Here is a 26,543-nt window from a genome sequence, read left to right as displayed (position 1 = left end):
CGAGGTCTGTGATAAAACTAACGTACCTTTTTATTTTTTTCAAAAACTATATGGATTTGAATCACGTGCGATTACATCAGACAACCTTGAACGCTCGTGCGCATGCGTGAGTTTTTTCACGCCTGTTGGTTGCGTCATTCGCCTGTGGGCTGGCTTTGAGTGAGGAGTGGTCCATCCCTCCCGTCGGAATCTCTTTGTCTGACAACTTCCTGAGAGACTGACGCTTTGCTTGAACAGAATTTTTTCAAAAACTGTGAGGCACATCGAAGTGGACACCATTCGAGAAATTCAGCTGGTTTTCTGTGAAAATTTTAACGGCTGATGAGAGATTATGGACTGTTGCTGTCGCTTTAAGGACTGCCCACGGAGCGGGACGTCGCGACGCGCCCTGAGCTGCCCTCGTCAGCCTGTTTCGAGCTGAAAGCTTCCAAATTTAAGCCTCTGTTGACCCAGGATGTCGTGAGAGAACAGAGAACTTTCAGAAGAGGTCGGGATCAGCAGTTTATCCGGATATTCCACTGTTAAAGGAGATTTTATTAATGAAAGACGTGCGGATGGGTCCGCGCGTCGGGACGCAGCTGGCGCGGTGCGGCAGCACAGGAAAAACACCTCTGTGATAACCATTTGTAAAAACCAGGCGGCTTTTGATGGCTTTCAGTTGAGTGATTATCTGAGAAATTGTTTAACAGCTGGACATGTTCCAACTTGTCCTTAAGGCTTCCAATGGAGGTGCTTTTCCTGTGGCGGGCGCGGGGCCAGCTGCGTCCCGACGCGCGGACCTGTCGGCACTTTCTTTCATTACAAAATCTCCTTTAACAGTGGAATGTCCGGATAAACTGCTGATCCCGACCTTTTCTGAAAGTTCTCTGTTCTGTCACGACGTCCTGGGTCAACAGAGGCTTAAATTTGGAAGCTTTCAGCTCGAAACAGGCAGACAGCGGTGGCTCAGGGCGCGTTGCGACGTCCCGCTCCGTGGGAAGTCCTTAAAGCGACAGCAACAGTCCATAATCTCTCATCAGCCGTTAAAATTTTCACAGAAAACCAGCTGAATTTCTCGAATGGTGTCCACTTCGATGTGCCTCACAGTTTTTGAAAAAATTTTGATCAAGCAAAGCGTCAGTCTCTCAGGAAGTTGTCAGACAAAGAGATTCCGACGGGAGGGGTGGACCACTCCTCATTCAAAGCCAGCCCACAGGCGAATGACGTAACCGACAGGCGTGAAAAAACTCACGCATGAGCACGAGGGTTCAAGCTTGTCTGATGTAATCGCACGTGATTCAAGTCCATATAGTTTTTGAAAAAAATAAAAAGGTACATTACTTTTCTCACAGACCTCGTATCTTAGCTGACGTTCTGCCACCATGCAAGTGATACTCCTCATTTTTCTGTGCCTCAGTAACCATTCCTTTCATGCAAAGTACTAAGGAAGAGACCTAGTACCAAAGACATCCAGTTGATGCTTTACGTCACTGGTCAGCATCCAACCACACAGTAAGACAGGAAGCACCATGACTCAAAACATTTGGACCTTCATTGTCCTGCAGAGACATAAATATCTGCAAACGCCTCTGCCCACTGACTTTGTAAGCTCTTCCCAAGTATCTCCCAAACATCAGTGTAAAAATAAGTGGATGTCTCCACAAGTTCATCACATTCACCACATACAGATACTTTGATGGCTACTAAGTCCTTGAAAGACTGGATTTTGGTGTTGATCTAGAACAATCACAAATCCAGACACTTCAACTCCTCACTCAGCTTCTCCAGTGCAGGATATCCAACCAGCTCATAAAGAATGCAACATCACCAGCAAATTGAAAGTCTGTAAACATTTCCTCTTCAGCAAAAGCAATTAAGCCACTAACCTCCAGTCCGTGCAAACATTGAACAATGGACGAGCCAGAACACATCCCTGAGGAACACCAGTATTTGCATATAGGATGTATATGTTGTCCAGGAACTTGTTGGGGATACTGAATTTTCAAGTCTAAAGGGCCTTTCACATCGGATGCGTTGGTAGCGTCAGAGGCGTCATGAATTGGTCTAAAAAGCATTATTTTCAATGAGACGCGTTGCTTTTTAGAGGTGTCAGAAGCGTCACGTCAAAAGCCGAGCTAAACTGACACTTCTGACAGGAGCGCGCATTGTCGCTTGTCGACAGGCTGACACAGTCAAAGTTCAACCCAGTCCAACTTTCGCCGCTGTGAGCTGTGACGTAGCTTTGCGCTGTCCAACAGGAACGACGCGTCGGGCAAAAACATGATGCCTGAACCCCGGCTTCTCCGTGCGGGTTGGCCTGCTGTCACGGTTTGATCGATATCCCACCAAGTCGTCAGTCCTCCCTCGGTTGGCGTCACTCCGAAAAGTAGCTGAAAAAAGCTTCTCCCAGCAGGGTGATGGGAGAATTGTTCTACTGCTGTTTTTTTGTGGTTCAGGTGATGCAAATTCAAGATGGCGATCGCTCATTTTTTTCAGGTTGTGGAAACAGCCAGAGTGTAACATAGCAATCTCCGCTCCCCTTGCCACTTCCGAAGCGAAGTGTCTGACGTCACGTGTTAAAGCGTTGGTGGGCGTTGCCTGACGTGTATAAAGCGTGCAATGTGAAAGGCCCTTAAGTCTAAGTCTAGCTTCACATGATGGAAAACAAGCAGAAGAGTGTCATTAATTTTGTGGTTAAGAACATTTTTATGCCTTTTTTTCCAGTTTGATACTTTGGTGTGAAGGTTTGAAGTTTTCTTTCATGTGTTTTTCCTCTTGAGTTCTCAACTCAACTCAGACTTTATTTATAGGAGCACATTTAAAACAACCAGACTTGTGGAAACCCACACAGACACAGAGAGAACATACAAACTCCACACAGACAGGATGGGAAGCGATCCCACGACCTTCTTGCTGTGAGGCACCAGTGTTAACCACTAAGCCACCGTGCCACCCAGTCAGTTAGTTGATTTTTTTTTTCTCTCACTATATTAATTTGACTTTTCACCTGTTTTTTTGTTTGTTTGTTTGTCCCCTTTGTATTCTACCATGTTTCTGCTTTTTCATTGACTCGTTTTTCTGCTTCTCATCTTTTCCTTCCATCAGTGTCCTTTACAAACTCAATATTAAATTATTTTAATTCAAAACCCGGCGTTATTCTGGGGTGCCCACATTTTTGGAATAAATACAGCCGCTAGTTAACTTTCAGCCACTAGTACATGAGATTAAAGGAAACCCACATTTCCTGTCATGATTAATGACCACAAATCATCATAAAAGTCGGTGGAACCTTTTCAGGGTGAAGCCAGAGTGAGAGTGGATGGATGATTGACATCTGGGTTAAACAAAGGATTTAAAAGAAGATGATGAATTCACTGTCTGTGTGCACTGGCATCCTGTATGTGTTTTAGTTTAGTTTTTTTTTTTTACACGTGCACCCACACAGAGCCACTGCTCTGAGCCCAGTGACTTCAGTGGATTTTGTGTTCCAAACACCGCGTCTGTCAGTCACTGTGTGTCACCAGTGTTCTGGTGAACTTGTTCAACTTTTTTGCTGCAGTTTTTGTTTATGGAAGTGATATGAAATCGGCTTCAGTCCCCCCAGGGATTCAAATCAGTCAGCAGCGATGCCGCCGTCTCTTGGATGATGCTGCGCTGTCGGCCTGAAGCAGTTACTGAGTGAGAGAGGCTCAGAGACGCAGAGTGACGGCTGATTAATCAGTCACTCAACTTTGTTAAAAATTGCCAAACAAACTAGCAGAAACTTAGAGAAAGGCTTCTGGAAAAAAAAAAAAGACATGATGCACAGACGAAAAATAGAACTAAAATGCTGTTTGACAATGTGTAGCTTGATCCACTCAGCGCCCCCTGTAGGACAGTTTGGTCTTTCCAGCATCTCTGACTGCAGCAGTTGAAGTAGCTGGTCAGTTGATTGAAATGGGGTTTAAAATATGTACTTACCGCTATTCAACCTGTATTCAACAAATATTCTCACCATTAGACTAACAAAGCGTCCATTATTTGTCTCAAAGCCTATTTTTAACTAAACAGCCAAAATATAATTAAATATTATCACGTCTTTTTAAGTCATAGAAAAAGAAGTAGAGTCCAGCACAGAATCACAGTCTGTCAGGACTGTGGACAACGCTGTGGACAACGTGGACAGCGACGTGGAGAAGCTCCATGGACAATGTGGACAGCTCTGTGGACAGCTCTGTGGGCAATGTGGACAGCTCCGTGGACAGCGACGTGGACAGCGACGTGGACAGCTCTGTGGGCAATGTGGACAACTCCATGGACAGCTCCATAGACAGTGTGGACAGCTCCATGGACAGTGTGGGCAGCTCCGTTGACAGCTCCTTGGACAACGTGGACAGCTCCGTGGGCAGCTCCATGGACAACGTGGACAGCTCCGTGGACAGCTCTGTGGGCAATGTGGACAGCTCCGTGGACAGCTCTGTGGGCAATGTGGACAGCTTCGTGGACAGCTCCGTGGACAGTGTGGACAATGTGGGCAGTTCTGTGGACAGTGAGGGCAGCTCTGTGGACCACTCTTTGAACAATGTGGACAATGTGGACAGCCCCGTGGACAGCTCTGTGAGCAATGTGGACAGCTCCGTGGACAGCTCTGTGGGCAATGTGGACAATGTGGACAGCTCTGTGGACTGCTCCTTGAACAAAGTGAACAGCGACGTGGGCAATGTAGACAATGTGGACAGCTCCGTGGACAGCGATGTGGACAGCTCTGTGGACAATGTGGACAGCTCCATGGACAGCTCTGTGGGCAATGTGGACAGTTCCGTGGACAGTGTGGGCAGCTCCGTGGACAGCTCCATAGACAGTGTGGACAGCTCCGTGGACAATGTGGACAGTTCCGTAGAAAGTGTGGACAGCTCCATGGACAGTGTGGGCAGCTCCGTGGACAGTGTGGACAATGTGGGCAGTTCTGTGGACAGTGAGGGCAGCTCTGTGGACCACTCCTTGAACAATGTGGACAGCTCCGTGGACAGCTCTGTGGGCAATGTGGACAGCTCTGTGGACAGCTCCGTGGACAGCTCTGTGGGCAATGTGGACAGCCATGGACAGCTCTGTGGGCAATGTGGACAGCTCCATTGACAGCTCTGTGGGCAATGTGGACAGCTCTGTGGACAGCTCCGTGGACAGTGTGGGCAGCTCCACAGACAGCTCCATGGACAATGTGGACAGTTCCATAGACAGTGTGGACAGCTCCATGGACAGTGTGGGCAGCTCCGTTGACAGCTCCATGGACAACGTGGACAGCTCCGTGGACAGTGTGGACAATGTGGGAAGCTCTGTGGACAGTGAGGGCAGCTCTGTGGACAATGTGGACAGTTCTGTGGGCAATGTGGACAGCTCTGTGGGCAGCTCCGTGGACAGTGTGGGCAAATCAGTGGACAGCTCCGTGGACAGCTCCATAGACAGCTCTGTGGGCAATGTGGACAGCTCCGTGGGCAGTGTGGGCAGCTCCGTGGGCAGCTCCGTGGACAATGTGGACAGTTCCGTAGAGAGTGTGGACAGCTCCATGGACAGTGTGGGCAGCTCCATTGACAGTGTGGGCAGCTCTGTTGACAGCTCCTTGGACAATGTGGACAGCTCCGTGGACGGTGTGGACAATGTGGGCAGCTCTGTGGACAGTGAGGGCAGCTCCGTGGACAATGTGGACAGCTCTGTGGGCAATGTGGACAGCTCCGTGGACAGCTCCATAGACAGTGTGGACAGCTCCATGGACAGTGTGGGCAGCTCCGTTGACAGCTCCTTGGACAATGTGGACAGCTCCGTGGACAGTGTGGACAATGTGGGCAGCTCTGTGGACAGTGAGGGCAGCTCCGTGGACAATGTGGACAGCTCTGTGGGCAATGTGGACAGCTCCGTGGACAGCTCCATAGACAGTGTGGACAGCTCCATGGACAGTGTGGGCAGCTCCGTTGACAGCTCCTTGGACAACGTGGACAGCTCCGTGGGCAGCCCCATGGACAGTGTGGACAGCTCTGTGGACAGCTCTGTGGGCAATGTGGACAGCTCCGTGGACAGTTCTGTGGGCAATGTGGACAGCTTCATGGACAGCTCCGTGGACAGTGTGGACAATGTGGGCAGTTCTGTGGACAGTGAGGGCAGCTCTGTGGACCACTCCTTGAACAATGTGGACAGCTCCGTGGACAGCTCTGTGAGCAATGTGGACAGCTCCGTGGGCAATGTGGACAGCCATGGACAGCTCTGTGGGCAATGTGGACAGCTCTGTGGACAGCTCCGTGGACAGTGTGGGCAGCTCCACGGACAGCTCCGTGGACAATGTGGACAGCTCCATGGACAGTGTGGGCAGCTCCGTTGACAGCTCCATGGACAACGTGGACAGCTCTGTGGACAGTGTGGACAATGTGGGCAGCTTTGTGGACAGTGAGGGCAGCTCTGTGGACAGCTCTGTGGGCAATGTGGACAGCTGTGTGGGCAGCTCCGTGGACAGCTCCGTGGACAGCTCCATAGACAGCTCTGTGGGCAATGTGGGCAGCTCCGTGGGCAGTGTGGGCAGCTCTGTGGGCAGCTCCGTGGGCAGCTCCGTGGACAATGTGGACAGTTCCGTAGAGAGTGTGGACAGCTCCATGGACAGTGTGGGCAGCTCCGTTGACAGCTCCATGGACAGTGTGGACAGCTCCATGGACAGTGTGAGCAGCTCCGTGGACAGTGTGGACAATGTGGGCAGCTCTGTGGACAGTGAGGGCAGCTCCATGGACAATGTGGACAGCTCTGTGGACAGCTCCATAGACAGTGTGGACAGCTCCATGGACAGTGTGGGCAGCTCCGTTGACAGCTCCTTGGACAATGTGGACAGCTCCATGGGCAGCTCCATGGACAGTGTGGACAGCTCTGTGGACAGCTCTGTGGGCAATGTGGACAGCTCTGTGGACAGCTCTGTGGGCAATGTGGACAGCTCCGTGGGCAATGTGGACAGCTTCGTGGACAGTGAGGGCAGCTCTGTGGGCAATGTGGACAGCTCTGTTGATAGCTCCGTGGACAGTGTGGGCAGCTCCATGGACAGCTCCGTGGACAATGTGGGCAGCTCCGTGGACAGCTCCATGGACAACGTGGACAGCTCTGTGGACAGTGAGGGCAGCTCTGTGGACAGCTCTGTGGGCAATGTGGACAGCTCCGTGAACAGCTCTGTGGGCAATGTGGACAGCTCTGTGGACAGCTCTGTGGGCAATGTGGACAGTGTGGACAGTTCCGCGGGCAATGTGGACAGCTCTGTGAACAGCGACGTGGACCGCTCCTTGAACAATGTGGACAGCGACGTGGGCAATGTGGACAGCTCTGTGGACAGCTCCATGGACAGCTCTGTGGGCAATGTGGACAGCTCTGTGGACAGCTCCGTGGACAGTGTGGGCAGCTCCATGGACAATGTGGACACTTCCGTAGACAGTGTGGACAGCTCCGTTGACAGCTCCATGGACAACATGGACAGCTCCGTGGACAGTGTGGACAGTGAGGGCAGCTCTGTGGGCAATGTGGACAGTGTGGACAGGTCCATGGACAGCTCCATAGACAGTGTGGACAGCTCCGTGGGCAATGTGGACAGTGTGGACAGCTCCGTGGACAGCTCCATAGACAGTGTGGACATCTCCATGGACAGTGTGGGCAACTCCGTTGACAGCTCCATGGACAACGTGGACAGCTCCGTCGACAGTGTGGGCAGTTCCGTGGACAGCTCAGTGGACAGCTCCATGTTTAGCTCCGTGGACACTGTGGACAGTGTGGACAGCAGTCGCCTACCTATAAAATAAACACAAATGAGTCCATTTCTGCATCATGACCTCTACGGTTGTGTGGAAGTGAAGCTGATATGTTAATGATGGTGATCGTGCTGTCGTAAGAAGACGTCACCTTAAACTGACAGCTGAATTTGGACTTGAGCCACAAACTGTACACCTCCTCAAACAAACCATTTTAAAGATGCATTTTTTTCTTTTTTCTTTTTTTTTTTTTGGAGTGATTTTGAGAGGTCTGGTGTCGTTATCTGATGGTTGATGATTGCATTGTTCCGCTTGATCGCTTTGGGTGCTGGCCGGGAGTTGGGGGGCGAATGAGCGAGAGAACAACGCATCTGTCAGTATGGAGAACAAAAAAACAAATATAACGGAGATCAAGCGATCATTAAACTTTATGTCTGGGGAGCTGGCGAAGCTGACGTCTCCGCAGGAGCACCTTCTTAAACTTATTGATGAAGTAGCAACTTTGAAAACTGTGATAAGAGAAAAGGACAAACGGATTTCTTTACTGGAACGGCGAGTTGATCAGCTTGAGCAATATATGCGGAATGATGACTTGGTGATTTCTGGGCTTGAAACAAGACACCGTACCTACGCCAGGGTGACAGCTGAAGCGGAGACGACTGAGGATGCACCGAGGGAAGAGCTGCTGTCGCTGGAGCAACAGGTGGTGGATTTTCTTAACAGTAAAAATATTAACATTCACAAGGGTTCAATATCTGTTTGCCACACATTGCCCAGGAAAACGGGGAACTTAAAACCTGCTATTGTAATCCGCGTCATAGGCAGGAAGCTACTATAACAATGTTTTAATGCAAGCAAAAAAAAAAAAAAACTGAAAGGGATGAGCGTGTTTATACGAGGTCTATTAGAAAAGTATCTGACCTTATTATTTTTTCAAAAACCATATGGATTTGAATCACGTGTGATTACATCAGACATGCTTGAACCCTTGTGGGCATGTGAGAGTTTTTTCACGCCTGTCGGTTACGTCATTCGCCTGTGGGCAGTCTTTGAGTGAGGAGTCGTCCACCCGCTCGTCGATTTTTTTCATTGTTTAGGAATGGCTCAGAGACTGTTGCTTTGTTTGATAAAAATTTTTTCAAAACTGTAAGGCACAACTGAGTGGACACCATTCAATAAATTCAGCTGGTTTTCGGTAAACATTTTAACGGCTGATGAGAGATTTTGGTCTGGTAGTGTCGCTTTAAGGACGGTCCACGGCGCCTGACGGCGATCTGCGCTTCGAGGCGGCAGCGTCTCGCCGTTTCAAGTTGAAAACTTCCACATTTCAGGCTCTGTTGACGCAGTAAGTCGTCAGAGAACAGAGAACTTTCAGAAGAAGTCGGCATGAGGAGTTTATTCGGACATTCCATTGTTAATGGTCATTTTGTAATGAAAGAACGTGCGGGCAGAGTTGCATGTCGGGCTGGACCCGACCGCGGGGGGTCGCGGCAGGAAAAACACCTCCGTTGGAAATCTTAACGGGCAAGTTGGAACATGCCCAAGCTGTTAAACAATTTCTCAGTTACTCACTTGTTGAAAGCCATTAAAAGCCGCCTGAATTCTACAAATGGTTTTCAACACGGAGGTGTTTTTCCTGTCGCGGCGCACACAGATTTGCCGAGTCGTCACGGAAACGACTCGGCGAATTTGCGCGTACGTCTTTCATTAAAAAAATGTCCTTAAACAGTGGAATGTCCGCATAAATTCCTCATGCCGGCCTCTTCTGAATCTTCTCTGTTCTCTCACGATGTCCTGGGTGAATTAAGCCTTAAATTAGGATGTTATCAGCTCGAAACAGGCCGACAACATCGCCTGGAAGCGCTGCAGGACGTCCCGCTCCGTGGGAAGTCCTTACACCGACAGAAACACCCCATAATCTCTCATCAGCCGTTAAACTTTTCACAGAAAACCAGCTTAATTTCTTGAATAGTGTCCACTTGGATATTCCTCACAGGTCCAGAAAAAATTTTGATAAAGCAACGCGCGCCGTCTCGAGCAGCGTGTGAAACAAAGGAATTCAGCCGAGAGGGCGGGACCACATCTCACTCAAGGCCTGCCCACAGGGAAATGACGTCACCGACACGCATGAAAAAACTCACGCATGCGCACGAGGGTTCAGGCATGATTGGTGTAATCGCACGTCATTCAAATCCATATAGTTAAAAAAAAAAATAAAAGGGTCGGTTTATTATCTAAGAGACCTCGTAAATGAGCACCTCTCAAAGAAGAACGGAGACATCACGAGGGAAGCAAGGATGTTGCGAAAGCAGAGAAGAATGACTTGGACATGGACACAGAATAGAAATGTGTGGGTCAGGGATCGAGATGGTTCAACGAAGATGATTACGGAACTTGAGGTGTTTAAGTCTGGACGAGCACAGCGGGACTGATACCAGCTCTGCTGGTGGGACAGACTGACAAAGAAGATTCAGGTTGGATACACTTGGATTGCACACACATTAAATTATGGACACACAGGTTAACACAAACTATGATCAAATCTATGACTTATTTAGAGAATTATGCTGAACATCACCTTTTGTTTGAAGAGAATGATTCAGACTTCAGACAACTTTATTGATCCCAAAAAAGGGCAATTACGAGGGCTGTCAATAAAGTATTTAGTAATTAAATATTTAGTATTTAAGTAATAAAGTTTTTTTCAAAAACTATATGGATTTCATTCATATGTTTTTACGTCAGACATGCTTGAACCCTCGTGCACATGCGTGAGTTTTTCCACGCCTGTCGGTGACGTCATTCGCCTGTGAGCACTCCTTGTGGGAGGAGTCGTCCAGCCCCTCGTCGGAATTCCTTTGTCTGAGAAGTTGCTGAGAGACTGGCGCTTTGTTTGATCAAAATTTTTTCTAAACCTGTGAGACACATCGAAGTGGACACGGTTCGAAAAATTAAGCTGGTTTTCGGTGAAAATTTTAACAGCTGATGACAGATTTTGAGGTGATACTGTCGCTTTAAGGACTTCCCATGGTGCGAGACGTCGCTCAGCGCTCTCAGCCGCCGTCATCAGCCTGTTTCAAGCTGAAAACCTCCACATTTCAGGCTCTATTGATCCAGGACGTCGTGAGAGAACAGAGAAGTTTCAGAAGAAGTCGGTTTCAGCATTTTATCCGGATATTCCACTGTTAAAGGAGATTTTTTTAATGAAAGATGTGCGGACGGGTCCGCGCGTCGGGACGCAGCCGGCGCGGTGCGGCGGCACAGGAAAAACACCTCCGTGTTGATAACCATTTGTAAAATCCAGGTGGCTTTTGATGACTTTCAGTGGAGTGAGTATATGAGAAATTGTTTAACAGCTGGACATGTTCCAACTTGTCCTTAAGGCTTCCAACAGAGGTGTTTTTCCTGTGGCGGAGCGTCGCAGCAGCTGCGAGCCGACGCTGCAATCCGTCCGCACGTCTTTCATTAAAAAAATCTCCTTTAACAGTGGAATATCCGGATAAAATGCTGAAACCGACTTCTTCTGAAACTTCTCTGTTCTCTCACGACGTCCTGGATCAATAGAGCCTGAAATGTGGAGGTTTTCAGCTTGAAACAGGCTGACGACGGCGCCTGAGAGAGCTGCACGACGTCTCGCACCGTGGGAAGTCCTTAAAGCAACAGTATCACCTCAAAATCTCTCATCAGCCGTTAAAAGTTTCACCGAAAACCAGCTTAATTTTTCGAACCGTGTCCACTTCGATGTGTCTCACAGGTTTAGAAAAAATTTTGATCAAACAAAGCGCCAGTCTCTCAGCAACTTCTCAGACAAAGGAATTCCGACGAGGGGCTGGATGACTCCTCCCACAAGGAGTGCTCACAGGCGAATGACGTCACCGACAGGCGTGGAAAAACTCACGCATGCGCACGAGGGTTCAAGCATGTCTGACGTAAAAACATATGAATGAAATCCATATAGTTTTTGAAAAAAATAAAAAGGACCTATACTTTATTGACAGACCTCGTACGTTTACACTCCAATTACCTCAGACAAGATACAGCAAATAATCCACAATTATTACTTGTTTACCGTAATAATGGCACACATCAGAATTAAAGACAACACATATACACTTGACATTGTTTATGTGCACTGAACTTGAAGTAGTCCGTCTTCCGAATTGAGGCAAAGTGGGTGAAGGCCGCAGCAGGAGGGGCCCGCGCCGCCCAGCCTGGGGGTTGAAGGCTGCAGCAGTAAAAAAAACTGCGCTGCCTTCGAGGTGGCAAGGAGGAAGCCAGGGTGGGGGGAAGTGGAGAGACACGGGGGGGGTAATAGGGATGGAGGGAGGGAGACATGCGTCGTGTGCAGATGAGTTGTGGGGAATGTAATTATTATACAGCTCAACAATACAATGCTGAAAGGGGGCAAGGTACTTGACAAAAAATTATCCATCATACACTTTAATAGTCGAAGTTTGAAATGTAATTTGTCTAAAATAAAAGAGTTTCTCTGTGAACTAAGTTAAAGTTTTAAAGTGATTGCTATAACTGAAACCTGGTTGAAGGACACTGATAGTCCTGATGTCCAGATTGATGGATACAACATGTTTTATGCAAATAGAATAAATACAAAGGGAGGTGTTGTAGTCCTCTCTGTCAATGTTAATTTAAAATGTAAGGCTGTTAAACAAAAAACAGTTACTATGAATAAAGTGATGGAAATGCTTACCGTAGAAATCATAAATGAAAGGAGTAAAAATATTTTGGCTGGTTGTGTGTATAGAGCACCAGAGTCTTACTTAGAACTGTTTACAGACAAAATTCATGAGATGATTGAGCAAATTAATAACAAATCATTAATTCTGTGTGGTGATTTCAATATAGGTTTAGGGAATCCCAAAACATCAAGTGATTTTAAGTATTACATACATCTATACCCTGTGATAACTAAACCCACAAGAGTGACTACACATAGTGAAACTATAATCAACAATATATTTACGAATGTACAGAGTAAATTAATCAGTGGTATTCTCATGACAGATGTAAGAGATCACCTCCCTGTATTCATAATTCATGAGAAACTGTGTTGTGACATTGTGCAAGATAAAACCATTGTATTTCTAAGAGATAAATCCAGCAAGGCTATAGAGGCCTTCAGAGAAGATCTAGAGAATCAGAACTGGGAAGATGTATACACAGATAGTGTCAATAGTGCTTACAATACTTTCATATCTATATTGACTGATTTATTTGACAAAAATTGTAAAATAACTAAAATTAGTGTTGATGTTAAGAAAAATACTGTTAACAATCCATGGATGACTAATGGGCTCAAAAATGCCTGCAGGAAAAAAAAAACATTTGTATAGATCTTTTCTAAAATTACAAACTAAAGATGCTGAAGTTAGGTATAAAAAATATAAAAATCAATTGGTAGGGATTATAAGACAGCAAAAAAAGGATTATTATTGTAAATTGTTAGACAAAAATAAAAACAGTATGAAAGACACATAGAATACATTAAAGTTTGTAATGCAAAAAGGCGAAGGTGAAGTCAAGTATTCCAAAATATTTTACAAAGAATAATGTTAATATTGATAATAAAAATGAAATTGTTAATGAATTTATTGATTATTTCATAAATATTGGTCTTACTTTGTCACAGAAAATTGACATATTGACATTTTGATAGAGAAACTGTTGTGAAGGTGTCGTAGCACGGACCCACAACAGGGGGCGCAAATGAACGGACAAAGAGTAAGCCAAAAGGTAACAATTTAATGTTGTGATATTACACAACGAAACGTGTCTTAATCTCACAGTCAATAAACACCAGGTGAAGTGTGGGCAGGCTCGAAGATAGAAGACGCCCGACGAGAGAGAAGCCGCGTCCCACACGGCTTCCACCACCAACGGCCTGAAGAACACCGGAGCCGCCAAGTCCCGAGTCCCCAGGTGGCCTCTGTCTTCAGCTGTCGACCCTGGTACTGCTGGCAGAAAGCAGAAATATGATGTGTGAGTGTGAGTCCGCACACTCAGTAATACATAGTCCAGATACCGTTAGGTGGGAGCACCTCCACCTCCAAATCACACACACTCGTGCAGCTCCTGTTTGTCCCTCTTCTGGGTCTTCACAGGAATACGGCTGCAAACAGACGTAAGTCACAGTTTAAAGTCAGCAGAGAAATTACCTTGATTCTGGTAGTCGATTTCTCGGCGGGGAGGTGGAGTTGCAGTCCGGCTTATATAGTAGTGTAGATGAGTGACAGCTGGAGTAATGAGTGACAGCTGTCACTTCCTCTGGGTCTGGCGCCCTCTCGTGCTTGGAGCCCGCACTCCAAGCAGGGCGCCCTCTGGTGGTAGTGGGCCAGCAGTACCTCCTCTTCAGCGGCCCACACAACAGAAACAGTATTCGACAATGTTAGCAGTGTTTTTCTGAATGAAGTACAAGTGAATGGAATTTTGGCTATTGTCCAGAAATGTGCCAATAAAAAAATCAACTACAGATATAAATATGTCACTGTTAAAGCAAATTATGGGTGAAGTCGTTGATCCTTTTACATATATCTGTAATTTATCATTTAGTTCAGGGATATTTCTGGATACCAGGAAAACTGCCAAAATATTCCACTTTTTAAAAAGGGAACTAAGCATGATTTTTCAAATTACAGACCCATAATCATTACTCCTACAGTTCTCTAAAATTCTCGAGAAGTTATTTGTGAATAGGTTGAATACATTTTTATATAAATTCAGTATTTTAAGTAACTGTCAACATGGATTTCGTTCTAATCACTCAACTGCTACAGCAATTATGGAATTGACTGATTGATTGACTGATCAAATGCTACGGATAAAAAGCATTATTTTGTACGTATTTTTATAGACCTTCAAAAAGCATTTGATATCTTGGATCTCACAATATTGTTGCATAAATTGTATAAATATGGTATAAGAGGTATGGCACAGCAGTGGGTTACCAGCTATTTAAAAAATAGAAATCAGTTTGTTGAAGTTAACAACAACATAAAATAAAAAAAAAAGTGATATCGTTTGTGGAGTACTCCAAGGATCAGTCCTTGGGCCAATACTGTTTGTGCTTTATGTAAATGATATTGTGTCTGTCTTGAAATTACTTAAGTGTATTCTGTTTGCAGACGATATTACTTTATTTTATTCTGGAGAAAATATAAAAGATGTAATGCAAATAGTAGAGAAAGAATTTCAGAAAACTATGAAATGGATTAATGCTAATAGATTGTCTTTAAATATTAGTAAGACTAAGTTTATGATTTTTTTGTAATAATTGGTTCAAGGATCAGCGATTGAAAGAGTACATGAGATAAAGTTTTTAGGTGTTATTATCGATGAACACTTGACATGGAAATTCCACATTGATGACGTTAAAGTAAAGGAATCCCAAATTATAGCTGTGTTACATAAAGTTAAAGATTCTCTAAATAAAAGTGGTTTCTGTTGTATAACTCATTAATTGGTCCATATCTGACCTATTGTATTGAAGTGTGGGGAAGTGCATGTAAAACTTACTTTAATCCACTTTTCCTTTTACAGAAAAGGGAATCATTAGTGGAAGTGGACACAGAGATCCAACAAATCCATTTTTTTAAAGAGTTAAAGATCTTGAAATGTAATGAATTGGTTGAATACAACCTTCTAAAAGTTATGTATAAAGCTCATAAAGAAAAATGACCAGACAATTTGCAAAACAAATTTGCTAAAAGAGAAAGTAAATATCAACTAAAAGGAACTGAGGTTTTTACCAAACCCAGATTTAGAACAACTTTAAAAGTATGATTTATTTCAATCAAAGGTGTCAGTTTATGGAACTGTCTCGATTGTAAAATTAAAACTTCCGAGTCCATTTATGTACTTAAAAAATTTTGAAGTCTTCTCTTTTGCAGAGTAGTGTCGTTGTTTATTATATTATTTATTGTTTTATTATTGTTATTATTGTTCTGATTATTCGTCATATTATTTGTCATGTTGTAATATTCTGAAACTGATTAGATGTCTGTGTGAGCAGCTCAGATGAACTGGAACTGTTGATTTTGTGTTAAAAGGGGGCCGATATGATAAGCTGTTGCTTCTTTCTGCTCCTTTTCATTCATGATGAATGCTGCTGTTGCATTTGCCTTTTAAATGAATGAAATAAATAATAATAAGAAGAAGAATGCTGGTAAATATTCAATCAATAACTTTTTTTTTTTTTTTACATTTTAAATATGTGCATGTTGTGCAAATCTTAATTTACGTTGCTGCCGTCAGTTTAACACTCCTTATCTGGGATCTTAGTGAACTCCAACTTTTCATGTCAAGTCATCAAAGGAGTTGTTGGTCAGTGGGTTCTACGTGTCAAAGCACAGAGATGTGATGTGCAGGAGAGTATTATTTGTTTATCCATTATTCCTCCCACAGCTCTGCAGGTTTTAGGACTCTGAAGCAGGATACATTGTGAACCCAGCATTTCCTCTTCATTCCAAGCAGGTTGTTTGGCTTTTTGAAATGGAATGCGCTGCTGGCTCAGATTTACAGTGACAGGTTAGAAGGTCAGGTCCGTCATTATCTGTGCACAACAGCACGCCCGGCTTGCTGCACCGCTAATGTCTGCATGTCGGCCTCTGTAGCAATTATAAGAGATGAAAGCTGCAGCAGCCAAATGCAACACAAATAAAAAAGTATCTACCTGTTAATATTTTCTTGAGTTTAGGGTCTAAAAGCAGGTGAGTTATGGATCGTGCAGAGAAGCTGCTGTGCATTAAAATCACACAATAATAAAATTATTGCTTGCATTCCCATTAATCATTCATTTAGCGGTTGGAAAATATCAGCCCCCGTCTCATTCAGTGTCTAATGAAGCACTTTAAGATGGATAAGAGGATGTTGTTTTGTTTACCCGTGTAGAAAAGTGATGGGCCTCCGGCTGCATCGCGGCTTTCTGCTGTGTGGGAGGACGGTGGCTAACAAACAAGAGTGCGGCCGGAAACACTTCACACTGGAGACGGGAATAATTCTGAAAGTGCTTCTAATTCATAACCTGCAACTGGCGAGTCAGCCACCAGCTTTTAAATATTCAAAGTGATTTATAACCAAAAACTTACTTTCCAAGATGTTCTCCTGATATTTTGCCTTGGCCTCAGCAAAAGTAGGATGCTATAGAAAGATTTGTAGAGGATGTGTTGCTTGATGTATTTGAGTGATTTAATGCAATTAGTGGTGACGTTTGGCTGTAAAACTGTGTTTATAAGCCAGTGACCAGTGCTCGTACTTCGGTGCCACAAATTTTTAAAGTTTTTAAGATATGCTGGATGGACAAATAAAAATAACAAACTGGAGCTCTGCTACTGTGTAAGCAAGCCTGCAGTGGCCAGTAGAGGCCCCAACACCAAGAAACACAGAAAATACTTACAAATACAAAAGACAACTGCCCTCCCCACCCACAAAAAAAAAAAAAAAACATGTGTAACTGCATCAAAAAGTGTCTTGAAACTTGAGAAAATAATTGCAAACATGCGGAACATCAACAATCATAACCCACATGCACGTGCAACTATTAACTATTGTTTTTCAGACCATGTGTTTCTTGACCTTGACCTTTGACCTTCAAGCAGACTACTCCAAACTATAATCACCTCTACATATCTATTCAAGTAGCATTCCCACCAATTTGGAAGGAAATCCATTCAGTCATTTTTGAGTTGTCTCTCCCCCCCCCCTTACCAGTGAAACCAATAAAAATTCAAGCCCAGCATCATAATTATTATGTAGAATCTGTAGCCACTAGCTGAGGTACTACTACAGAAAATATTCATATTCTGCAGATTTACAGCCAGTTTGAGGATACGGTTAATTTTCTTGTTTCACTCTTGTTCCATGGAAAGTACTTTGCATTTATTGTACAGTAATTGTTCCTTTTGTGGTATCCGCTTATGATGATTGTGTTGAGGACCCAGTAGGCTAATAAGGAAATTAACTGCAAATGATGGTTACAATCTGGAGAGACGTTTATCTCAGAAGCTCCAGGCGAGGACCCCTGGAAAGTTTTATGGCACGTATGTAGAAATGAACACATCCTGCTTAATGTGATAGAATGCTTAAGATCTGATTTCAGCATTTTAAATCTGAACATGAGGAAATTAAAATGTCATAAATTGGCAGCCTGGTGTCCTCCTTTGTTACTTGAAGACATATATAGGAGCATTGTGTCTGCGTTCAGAGACTCCATGTGCCATCTGCTGCACCACTTCAACCTGCTCATTTTATCAGGCTTCAAACATTTATTATAAACTTCACTGGATTTGTAGCCTTGTTAAAGCAAAAACCCTTGGCCAATTTATTAATGAGTGAGTTAATAAATGTAAAGTTAGATCAAAGGTGTGACCCCAGTACAGAGAACACCCTGGGTGATTACGTCCAAAGTTCTTTATTCATAAAGGCAAATCTATCCAAGGTCAATAGCAAGTCATCAGTCAAACAGGTAACAGAGGGTAGAAGGTTACCCAAAAATAGGCAGAGTTGAGTAACAACAGGTTTTCATTACAAAACAGCCGGCAATATTCAGCAGCAAAGGTCTGCAACAGGAGCTCAGTAATAAAAAGCATGACAGAGAACACTGGAAATACATGGACAACTTTTAACAATCCAGCAATGACGGTAACAGAGGACAATACTAAAATATGTGATAGGCAGACGAGATAGAGCAGAAAACGACACGAGAGGGAGCCAGAGACCAGATAGAGAGAAGGGGAGAAAGAACACCCTGGGTGATTACGTCCAAAGGGGCCAGAGACTATTAACATAGATGGAGAATTAACACATGACAACACGGAGAATAATACGAGACAGGATAACATGGAGATCAAACCAAAACACCAAAATGTGTCCGATGACAATAAATGGTCTCTTCCATTAATTCACATGAAGGAGGAATTGCATGGCACTCGTGATATATCAAACGCCTTGTTCCCCTTTTGCCACAACATTTGCGCACACAAGTGGCCGAAAGACAGCCAATGCCCTGCGTATGCTCATTTGATTTCCCTCGGCAGGTGACAAATTCCAGGTGACACACACCACTCGCCGGGCACTTAGAAAATGTGGTGTCATTCACATTGTCAGCATGAAAATAGTGAGCAGATGATCACTTTCGAGCTGTCTGTGAAAAGTGCAACATGAGTGTGGCATCACCTAGCAACACACATGTTGCAACTGTGCTGAAATAAATGCATGAATTAGTTTTTCAGCATCACTCTGAGACAAGACCTTTCTGATTTTAGAGATATTGCGTAAATGCAAAAAAGCAGTCCTACATATTTGTTTAATATGCGCTTTGAATGACATATCCTGATCAAAAATGACTCCAAGATTTCTCACAGTATTACTAGAGGTCAGGGTAATGCCATCCAGAGTAAGGATCTGGTTAGACACCATGTTTCTAAGATTTGTGGGGCCAAGTACAATAACTTCAGTTTTATCTGAGTTTAAAAGCAGGACATTAGAGGTCATCCATGTCTTTATGTCTGTAAGACAATCCTGCAGTTTAGCTAATTGGTGTGTGTCCTCTGGCTTCATGGATAGATAAAGCTGGGTATCATCTGCGTAACAATGAAAATTTAAGCAATGCCGTCTAATAATACTGCCTAAGGGAAGCATGTATAAAGTGAATAAAATTGGTCCTAGCACAGAACCTTGTGGAACTCCATAATTAACTTTAGTCTGTGAAGAAGATTCCCCATTTACATGAACAAATTGTATTCTATTAGACAAATATGATTCAAACCACCGCAGCGCAGTGCCTTTAATACCTATGGCATGCTCTAATCTCTGTAATAAAATTTTATGGTCAACAGTATCAAAAGCAGCACTGAGGTCTAACAGAACAAGCACAGAGATGAGTCCACTGTCCGAGGCCATAAGAAGATCATTTGTAACTTTCACTAATGCTGTTTCTGTACTATGATGAATTCTAAAACCTGACTGAAACTCTTCAAATAGACCATTCCTCTGCAGATGACCAGTTAGCTGTTTTACAACTACCCTTTCAAGAATTTTTGAGAGAAAAGGAATGTTGGAGATTGGCCTATAATTAGCTAAGATAGCTGGGTCAAGTGATGGCTTTTTAAGTAATGGTTTAATTACTGCCACCTTAAAAGCCTGTGGTACATAGCCAACTAACAAAGATAGATTGATCATATTTAAGATCGAAGCATTAAATAATGGTAGGGCTTCCTTGAGCAGCCTGGTAGGAATGGGGTCTAATAAACATGTTGATGGTTTGGATGAAGTAACTAATGAAAATAACTCAGACAGAACAATTGGAGAGAAAGAGTCTAACCAAATACCGGCATCACTGAAAGCAGCCAAAGATAACGATACGTCTTTGGGATGGTTATGAGTAATTTTTTCTCTAATAGTTAAAATTTTGTTAGCAAAGAAAGTCATGAAGTCATTACTAGTTAAACTTAATGGAATACTCAGCTCAATAGAGCTCTGACTCTTTGTCAGCCTGGCTACAGTGCTGAAAAGAAACCTGGGGTTGTTCTTATTTTCTTCAATTAGTGATGAGTAGAAAGATGTCCTAGCTTTACGGAGGGCTTTTTTTATAGAGCAACAGACTCTTTTTCCAGGCTAAGTGAAGATCTTCTAAATTAGTGAGACGCCATTTCCTCTCCAACTTACGGGTTATCTGCTTTAAGCTACGAGTTTGTGAGTTATACCACGGAGTCAGACACTTCTGATTTAAAGCTCTCTTTTTCAGAGGAGCTACAGCATCCAAAGTTGTCTTCAATGATGATGTAAAACTATTGACGAGATACTCTATCTCCCTTACAGAGTTTAGGTAGCTACTCTGCACTGTGTTGGTATATGGCATTAGAGAACATAAAGAAGGAATCATATCCTTAAACCTAGTTACAGCGCTTTCTGAAAGACTTCTAGTGTAATGAAACTTATTCCCCACTGCTGGGTAGTCCATCAGAGTAAATGTAAATGTTATTAAGAAATGATCAGACAGAAGGGAGTTTTCAGGGAATACTGTTAAGTCTTCTATTTCCATACCATAAGTCAGAACAAGATCTAAGATATGATTAAAGTGGTGGGTGGACTCATTTACTTTTTGAGCAAAGCCAATAGAGTCTAATAATAGATTAAATGCAGTGTTGAGGCTGTCATTCTCAGCATCTGTGTGGATGTTAAAATCGCCCACTATAATTATCTTATCTGAGCTAAGCACTAAGTCAGACAAAAGCTCTGAAAATTCACAGAGAAACTCACAGTAACGACCAGGTGGACAATAGATAATAACAAATAAAACTGTTTTTTGGGACTTCTAATTTGGATGGACAAGACTAAGAGACAAGCTTTCAAATGAATTAAAGCTCTGTCTGGGTTTTTGATTAATTAATAAGCTGGAATGGAAGATTGCTGCTAATCCTCTGCCCCGGCCCGTGCTACGAGCATTCTGACAGTTAGTGTGACTCGGGGGTGTTGACTCATTTAAACTAACATATTCATCCTGCTGTAACCAGGTTTCTGTAAGGCAGAATAAATCAATATGTTGATCAATTATTATATCATTTACTAACAGGGACTTAGAAGAGAGAGACCTAATGTTTAACAGACCACATTTAACTGTTTTAGTCTGTGGTGCAGCTGAAGGTGCTATATTATTTTTTCTTTTTGAATTTTTATGCTTAAATAGATTTTTGCTGGTTATTGGTAGTCTGGGAGCAGGCACCATCTCTACGGGGATGGGGTAATGAGGGGATGGCAGGGGGAGAGAAGCTGCAGAGAGGTGTGTAAGACTACAACTCTGCTTCCTGGTCCCAACCCTGGATAGTCACGGTTTGGAGGATTTAAGAAAATTGGCCAGATTTCTAGAAATGAGAGCTGCTCCATCCAAAGTGGGATGGATGCCGTCTCTCCTAACAAGACCAGGTTTTCCCCAGAAGCTTTGCCAATTATCTATGAAGCCCACCTCATTTTTTGGACACCACTCAGACAGCCAGCAATTCAAAGAGAACATGCGGCTAAACATGTCACTCCCGGTCCGATTGGGGAGGGGCCCAGAGAAAACTACAGAGTCCGACATTGTTTTTGCAAAGTTACACACCGATTTAATGTTAATTTTAGTGACCTCCGATTGGCGTAACCGGGTGTCATTACTGCCGACGTGAATTACAATCTTACCAAATTTACGCTTAGCCTTAGCCAGCAGTTTCAAATTTCCTTCAATGTCGCCTGCTCTGGCCCCCGGAAGACAATTGACTATGGTTGCTGGTGTCGCTAACTTCACATTTCTCAAAACAGAGTCGCCAATAACCAGAGTTTGATGCTCGGCGGGTGTGTCGTCGAGTGGGGAAAAATGGTTAGAGATGTGAACGGGTTGGCGGTGTACACGGGGCTTCTGTTTAGGGCTACGCTTCCTCCTCACAGTTACCCAGTCGGCCTGCTTTCCCGGCTGCTCGGGATCTGCCAGGGGGGAACTAACGGCGGCTAAGCTACCTTGGTCCGCACCGACTACAGGGGCCTGGCTAGCTGTAGAATTTTCCACGGTGCGGAGCCGAGTCTCCAATTCGCCCAGCCTGGCCTCCAAAGCTACGAATAAGCTACACTTATTACAAGTACCATTACTGCTAAAGGAGGCCGAGGAATAACTAAACATTTCACACCCAGAGCAGAAAAGTGCGGGAGAGACAGGAGAAGCCGCCATGCTAAATCGGCTAAGAGCTAGTAGCTGCGCTAAGCTAGCGGATTCCTAAAAACACGCAAAGTGAATAATGTGTAAATAATTTAGAGGTGATTCAGCAGAAGGAGTGCTTTAGTTAAGGCACGTAAAGATTACACTGGGAAACAAATCGTAATCTAGATAACTAGATCAATCTAACTGCGCAGATTAAACAGCTAACAGATACAGAAAAACACCGCTGTGCTCCGGAACAGGAAGTGATACAATACCGCAGTGAGAGCCAACCACCAGTAGAGGCAAGCAAGAGATCCAATAAAGACATTAAATCACTCTTACACATCATTCACAAGTGATTGAATGAATGAATGAATAATTGAATGAGTGTGTCTTCGATGAGGCCCGATGGTGACCTGAAGGAAGTATATGCACTTGGGATTCCTTTCTTTTTGGGCTGATTTGATTGATTAAAAAAAACAGTCAGTCCAATCAGTTTTCTCCTGCATTTCCTGCAAAGTGTGCACAAGTTTGAAGTAGCAGATGCTCCTCTCAGAGACTGAGGTAGTCTCTATGTGAGCAGGCAGCTGGTACGTGGCGTCCTCTCTGTGCCTCATGCAGAATCTTACCCAGAGTCCAGCTGGGTGCCAAGAAATCCCAACACCTCCTCCGTGGGAGGATGGATGGAGCGCTCCGCTTTGATCCCTGCCAAATGGTGTTTCCAGGACACATGTTGCTTTTCATGAGCGTCCTATTTTTCTGTCATTTGCTTTGCTTCAAATCTGTAGCCTACAGTTTTAATGTCCTGTCTCTTGGAAAAACTACAGATTTGTCTTTAAATATTTTAAAATCTTGTGCAATAATGAAATGAAGGTTGATTATAAAATGCTAATTAAATGCAAATGGAAAATGAAAATTGATTTTCATTTGCCTGATGAAGGCCAATGTGCCGAAACGTTGGTGATACAGTCCTGAATACATTTTTCTACAGCAAGTAAGACGGAGTTGCGGGACCTTTTCATTTTCACGTTTAGCTGGGCTTGTCCCTTATCTCCTACGCACCTGTTTGAGGAGACTGAGGTGCGAAGTTTTCTCTCTTACGTAAAACTTGTGCCAAAATACCATGCAGAGCAGACCCACCTTGGATCTGCTGTGGGGATCCTCAGTGAAACAAGGGATAAGCCAAAGGGAAGTTACTAATTAATTTTTAAATTCGGTACCACGGGTGACCCTGTTTTACTTTGCGCGTGCAAGAAATCATGTCATTTTATGTGAAAATAACAAATTAACAACTTGACCTTAGACGGCAGCAGATTTCAGTGCAGGAATGAAAAACTGGAAAAGCACCAAGAAGGTGTAATTCATAAAAAATGCTGCCCGCCTGGCACGTGGCCACGCGTGTGAGTCTGTTATTTTGTGAATTGAACGTCGCACCTGCAGCTGTGACGACGACACAAACAGTCTCATTGTGGAGCCAACTTAATGGCTAATTAAAACACAGCATTTTCTCTTTCCAAAATTACACATTTTGTGGGGTTTTTCGCACAAATGTTAATCTTTGTCACAACAATGAGGTTTGTGGAAGATAAGGGGGTGGATTATGTTTAGCAGTGTGTCAGATTCAGACAATCTAAACAGAAGTTTACCTTTTTGTTAACAGCCCATTAGAGCTGCAATAATCAGTAAAACCCAAATGCTGCTCTGCCCCAGGAACCAGTGTTTTCAGCCACATTAGTTTGTTTGTTTGTCCTTTTTTATGGCACTTGGTTTTGTGATGGTGCAGAGGAAGAAACTTACATTTTGCAGCATTTGTGGATAATTGTAAAATTTGTTTTTAAAAGGTGATGTTTTGTGGAATATCTCTGAGGACTGAGCGATGTTCCGAGTTGTCGCGGGCTGCTCGGGCTGCGGAGGCACACACAAGCTCAGGGATGAACAGATTCTGAGCTTTAAAAACATAATTTAACACCGTGACTCCGACAGGAGAAGTCTCTCTGCAGGTTGCTTCATGCTCTGTGGGGCATCCCAGAAGGAAAGTCGCACCGTGCGCCCGACTGAATAATAAATGAAGCATGGCACCGCCGTTAAAGCGTTGGTTCTGGCCCGCAGGCTGCCAGTCGTATTCCTCCGCTCTGAAGTAATCAAAGATTACAAAGAATTCCGAGCTCTGAGTGTCCCTTAGCCTCGGGGCGGCGGTCGCTTCCATGGAAGCTTCATACAGTTTGGGAATAAAATGTGGATGTGTGTTCTGTTATTGATACTTCCACGATGATGGTTTATTTTCAACACAAACTTCCAAAAAATATTTATTGGAAAGACTGTGTACATATGGGCATTTCCATGCTGATTGGGAAACATACGCAAGATTTTTTTTTTTTTTTTTTACAGTGTTTCTGTTGCATTTGCAGTTTTCTAGATTAGAGCCTGACCGATATGGATTTTTTGAGGCCGATGCCGATAATGATATTTGGATGAAAAAATGCTGATAATTGATAAATTGGCTTATTTGCCGATATCCGATAAATCAGCTGATATTATTATTTTTTTTAATTAATAAAATAATCTTTTTTGGCCCCTTAACAAAAAAAGGTATGAGCTAAAAGCTGAAGCTTTTCCTCATATTGATTAACTTTATAACAGAGAAGAATTTTCAAGTTCAAAAAATGCAAATGAAATTAGCAAATACATATCCTTAAAAAGAGTTGTGAAATACATCTAATCTTTTACCTCTTGTTGCTGCAACTTAGATATAGGTTCAGGATAAGGATATAGATCCTTATAAACTTACTTGTATGCTTTTGTCGGCCGATCAGCGCAGTGTGACGGCAAACTACGGGGACCGGTGATGAAGACATTTAAGCAGGGGTGTAAGCAGCTCTCAGTTGAATGGAGTCAGAGCTCCATCTACTGGACAAACGGTGCAAGGACATTTTACATTGCCAACACAAGCATTATTTCAGTAACTGTTCTGTTTATGAGAAATTATCGGCATTCTGTCGGCAAAATTTCGGCCGATAATGAGTACTTTGAAAAGGGCTTATATCAGCCGATAATATCGGCCGGCCGATATATCAATCGGGCTCTATTCTAGATATAAAAGAAGTTTTTTTTTTCCCAGGAAACAAGGGGCTTTTGGTGTAACGCGGGTCACACTGTAATTGGAAGTAATTAAAAGACTAAAGATCTATCTTACTTTTTGTTTATGTCATTTCACACCTTGTGTCAACTGGCACATGCATACAAGAAATTGTGTCTGAAAATGTATGTGTGTGGGTGGTACTCAAAAAAATTATTTGAAAAGCGAGTAAAAATTTACAGAGAGTCAAGTGGAAATGTCCATATGATCAAGCAATATAACTTGCAATATAATACTGCCTCCGGTGTTACCGTTGTAAGAAAATATTTTTTTACAAAGCATATAAGAGTCAAAACCAGGAGTGAGACCTTGAGCCTAAATTTTAGCCTCATTCATCTGCAAATATTTAAAGCTGTAATAGCTTTGAAATTTTTGTTATTATGTCATAAAATCTTTCCTTTAATTTTGTTCTATAGTTTTCAAATAAATGGTTAATATTCATAACTTACCTGTGTGATCAAAATTTGCAGGGCGGTCTTGAATTGGGAACCTTCCACTGTGGAAACAAGTGCACGAAACGCTTGGTCACCAGACATGGCGCAACCTTATTGTTGGTAATAAAAATGAAAGCTGGCCAAAGATAAAAGTCATGGAGCGGTGTTAGATATGCAGAGATTCCACTGTCTCCTTTAAGTGTCTTTTGGTGTCAAAGCAGTGATTTCTCGGTCTGCTAAAAGCTTCAGATTTGAAGTTTCATACTTACAGTTCAGCCCTGCGTCCATATCAAATTCTTTGTCAACACTCCCCCCAGTTTCAAAAGTGGTAGGGCATAAGTAGAGTATTGAGTTTCTGTGAAGGCTGTCAGTTGTCCAGGTGGTTTCCATAGTAGAGAAGCTTGAATCTTCGACTGGACTGGGTTGCTTGACGTGCCTCGTGTCAAGCAATCGCGTCAAGCAATCCAGTCAAAGATTCAAGCTTCTCTACTATAGAGTATCGAGTATTTGGTTGGGTATCGGTATCCAGTTTGTTTGAAATTCTATTATCGTGACAACCTCAATCTGAA

At 43.5% G+C, this 26,543-nt stretch overlaps 1 protein-coding gene across 2 annotated transcripts in view; it reads left to right on the top strand.

Annotated features, from left to right (window-relative positions):
• LOC117509416 (CD166 antigen homolog) overlaps positions 1–26,543 on the top strand; it is a 164,751-nt gene that overhangs the window by 45,167 nt on the left and 93,041 nt on the right. The window lies entirely within an intron of this gene.

The sequence above is a fragment of the Thalassophryne amazonica genome, chromosome 4 (assembly GCF_902500255.1).
Source record: "Thalassophryne amazonica chromosome 4, fThaAma1.1, whole genome shotgun sequence".
NCBI classification, from domain to species: Eukaryota; Metazoa; Chordata; class Actinopteri; order Batrachoidiformes; family Batrachoididae; genus Thalassophryne; species Thalassophryne amazonica.
The sequence above is the reverse complement of the archived record's forward strand: the minus strand, read 5'-3'. Positions and strand labels throughout refer to the sequence as shown.